The following is a 4,436-nucleotide window of genomic DNA, read 5'->3' on the forward strand; positions in this document are numbered from 1 at the left end:
GTGACGAGCTGGCAGGCGGGGCCAATCAACGGAGCGCGGGGGCGGACTCCCCGCGGCGCCTCGGGCAGGATGCAAACGCGCGCCGGCGGCTGAGGGGCTGGGGCGGTGACCCGCAGGTCCCCGGGACGTCAAGTGCAGCTTGGTCGCTGGAACTGGAGGAGTTTTCAAGTCTTCCCCTCTCCCTCTCTTCCTCGCCTCAACCCTGGGCCTTGAAGCCAGGTGCATTAAACATGAGGCGGAATGGAAATCAAATAAGCAATAAAAGTTCTTCACCTTCGTAGAGGCGGAGTGGAGAAAAGAAAAGAGCGTTAGCGCTTTCTTTGTGCAAACAGCTCGAACAGACTTTTTTTTTTTTTTTACTGTGAAGGAGGTGGCAGTACCACGTCCATTTAACAGTGAGGGGACTTGGGCACTCAGGCTCTTAACCAATACTCACTAAAGTATGCGTGCAAGGCTGGCTGCCTCAATCATTTGGGGGAGCTTGTTGGAAATGCAGATTCCTGGGCCCGGCCTCTGGGAGATTCTGACTGACGAGGGCTAGAGCTGGGGGTGGGATCTTGTATTTTTAACCGGCACTGTAGTTGATTCTGAGGTGCCAGGAGGATGGTGGATAATAGACCTGCCTCCAGCGTATCTGTTCACAGCGTACCTATGGTGAAATGCAACGCCAGGGCAGAAGTTCCTCCTGGAGTCCATGATCTTCCTGAAACTGTATGCAAAGATTTTGGACTCTGTAGGAGGTTGAATAATGTCCACCCCAAACATATCAAGTCCTAATCCCTGGAACCTGTAAATGTTACCTTATCAAGTAAAAGAGTTTTTGCAGGTGCGGTTAATGTAAGAATCTTGATGTGGCGGACATCATCCGGTATCATCTGAGCGGGCCCCACAACTGACCACAAGCGTTCTTATAAGAGAGTGAGGGAGAGAGAGGGCTGATGCACACAGAGTAGGAGAATGTGACGTGAAGACTGCGGCGGACATTGGGGTGGCGTGGTCACAAGCAAAGGAATGCTGGTAGCCACCAGAAACTGGAAGAGGCAAGGAAGAGAGTACAGCTCTTCCCAGAGACACTGATGTTGAACTTCTGGCCTCTAGAACTAGGAAAGAATAAACTTCTCTTTTTTTAAACCACCAAGTTTGCGGTGATTAACTACAGCAGCCACAGGCAACTAATATAGACTCCTGTATTTTGCCGAGTCCATAGCTTCGTAGATGTTTTAAAAAATATTTATTTATTTATTTTGGTTGTGCCAGGTCTCAGTTGCAGCAGGCGGACTCTTAGTTGTGGCATGCGGGCTCCAGTTCCCCGACCAGGGATCGAACCCAGGTCCCCTGTATTGGGAGCACAGTCTTACCCACTGGACCACCAGGGAAGTCCTGGAGATATTTAAATAGTGGTTAAAAGCCATTCCCCTACAGCCTTTCTTCATTCATATCTTCCTCCTTCCATTTGGACCTGAGGACGAAGTGCAAGAAACAAAACACAATTTGCTTACACACAGCTCTCTGCTACTGATACAACTCTTCCATTTCTCAACTTGAAGACAGGTTGCTAGGCTGCTCTTCTGTGAACTAAGGACAGGTTGAGGGGACCTGTCCTTCACTGGATTTGGCATCACTGGCCTCAGAGGAGTAACTCCATGGAAATGGCATGCAGGGCAGCCCGGAGTGAATCGGCGGTGAAGCCAGTGGCTCCATGTATTAGGGTTCTGGGCCTGCCATAACAAAGTATCACAGACTTGGTGGCTTAAACATAAGAAATTTATTTATTTTCTCACAGTTCTGGAGGCTGGAAGACCAAGATCAAGGTGCCCACAGGGATTGGTTTCTCCTGCCGCCTCTCTCCTTGGCTTGCAGATGGCCGCTCTCTTGTTGCCTCTTCACAGGGTCATCCCTCTGTGTGCTCTAGTCCCTGATGTTCAAATTTCCTCTTCTTATCAGGACCCCAGTCAGTTTGGATTAAGACCCACCCTATCAGCCTCATTTTAACTTAATCACCTTTTTAAAGTCCCTATCTCCAAATACAGGAGAGGTATTGGGGGCTAGGGCTTCCACATATGAATTTTGGGGGGATGCACTTCAGCTCACAGCACTCTATTTTCCCTTACTTCTGGTTCTGGGAAAACATGTCTCCTTTCCTTCATGTAGAGTGTGACTAGGAGGTCCCTGTGGGGCTTTTGGGGGTGAGGGTGGCGGCAGCATGCACTGCACAAGTGCAAAGTTGTTGCTGCTGCTTGTTTTTTGTTTTTTGTTTTTTTGTGGTACGCGGGCCTCTCACTGTTGTGGCCTCTCCCGTTGCGGAGCACAGGCTCCGGACCCGCAGGCCGTGGCTCACGGGCCCAGCCGCTCCGCGGCATGTGGGATCTTCCCAGACCGGGGCACGAACCCGTGTCCCCTGCATCGGCAGGCGGACTCTCAACCACTGCGCCACCAGGGAAGCCCTGCTGCTTGTTTTTGACTGCTGACATTTGGTGCTTTTTTTCTTTATTATTATTTTATTTTTGGCTGCATAGGGTCTTAGTTGCCGCATGCGGGATCTTTCACCGTGGCCCGCGGGCTTCTCTCTAGTTGTGGCATGCGGGCTCCAGGGCATGCTCCATGGGCTCTGTAGTTGCGCGTGGGCTTTGCTGCCCCACGGCATGTGGGATCTTAGTTCCCCGACCAGGGATCGAACCCGAGACCCCTGCATTGGAAGGAGGATTCTTTACCACTGGACCGCCAGGGAGGTCCCTTGACTGCTGACATTTGGAAGCAAGTGAACAATCTTACGTCCTTTGGCTGCTGTTGGGTTCCTCTTTAGCCTGCTAACGTACGTCACCTGCTCCCTTCTGCTTTCTTATTTCCAACCCCAATACTTAGAATGCCTTGGAGTAGACAATCCCAATTTGGAGATGAAGCCCCCTGCATCTCAGGAGTGTGGGCTTTCTCTCGTGGACGGAACAGTGGGGGGGGGGTGGCAGAGGGTGGAGGGTGGTGGAGGTAGAGAGAAGGCAGGTTGGTCACCCGGCAGAGTCAAGGGTGATGCTGGCGGTAGCTAGCTCATGGGTTACCCTCAGACTCCTCCTTCGGCTCACCAGTGCTGTGAAATCTGACCCTAGCCTCTCAGCACACTCTTGTTCTGAATTTAAATAGCTTCATCACCAAATCAGGTGATCTGCAGTTGGACATGGCGGCATCATAAAAGACAAAGACTAGATCTCAGAGCTCTGACAAAATGTTGGAAGGAAATGGATTGTGTATCAGGTTCCTGGGTGGGGTCATTAGAACAAAGACAGGGTCACTCCATGTAGGGCTAGGGGAAAAATGTTGGATAGTGAGCATCCCTTATCTCTGGTCTCATGTTGCCGGGTGTCGGGGGGCACTTCCAATTGCACAGATTCAGCTCTGGTCGCTCTAAGGAGGCCACATTTTATTTTCCAATTGCAAAAACATAAAGCTTAAAAACCTGTGGGTTAGGAGCTAAGGCTTTCTGTTGAAACAGTATTAGCTACCTTCGGCTGCCTCCTCTGTGCCAGGAACTTTCCCTCTGTTATCTCATTTAAGCATCTCCGGCAACTTTGTTGAGAGAGACATCGTTCTTTCATCAGAGGAGCTGAGGGCACGCAGGCACTTCACACTAGGGCTTTGGCTAATCAGAAGTCAAAGCTGGGATGGGGATGCTTACAAGAGACCCTGACCATAATAAACTGGGACCCTGAGGGCAGCATCTTTCATGAAAGTCTTCAACAAGAGGGTGAAATAAGGATATCTTTAAACAAACAAAAACCAGGAGAGTTTGTCGCCAGCAGATTGCACTAATGGAAATTCTAAAGGATGTACTTCAGGAAGAAAATGATTTTAGAAGAGCTAAATGCAGGAAAGAATGAAGAGCCAGGAAAGTGATAGTATGTGGACAATGTAAGTGAACACTGACGACAGAAGGAATCAGAAAAACGTCTATTCTGCTTTTAAAAAATAAACTTAAAGTACCGTACAATAAGAAAAGACGTCAGAGGGGCATGAATGGAGTTCAACTTTTCTAAGGGCCTTGTATCATATAGAAAGTGATTTAGGTATTTATTAAATTTATATTTTGATAAGGTAATTACATATGTAGGAATTAATAAGATGTAACTATTAAAATAAAAGCAACAGAATATAAATTTCCAAACTAGTAGAGAGGGAAAATAATTGAATAAAAAATTCTGAGTCAGTTTTTTAAGTCAAGAAAGAAGAGGTTAAAAAAGCATAGGTGGGGGGCTTCCCTGGTGGCGCAGTGGTTGAGAGCCCGCCTGCCGATGCAGGGGACGCGGGTTCGGGCCCCGGTCTGGGAAGATCCCACATGCCGCGGAGCGACTGGGCCCGTGAGCCATGGCCGCTAAGCCTGCACGTCCGGAGCCTGTGCTCCGCATCGGGAGAGGCCACAACAGTGAGAGGCCCGCGTACAGAAAAAA

Source organism: Lipotes vexillifer, unplaced genomic scaffold (assembly GCF_000442215.2).
Source record: "Lipotes vexillifer unplaced genomic scaffold, Lipotes_vexillifer_v1.1 scaffold560, whole genome shotgun sequence".
NCBI lineage: Eukaryota > Metazoa > Chordata > Mammalia > Artiodactyla > Lipotidae > Lipotes > Lipotes vexillifer.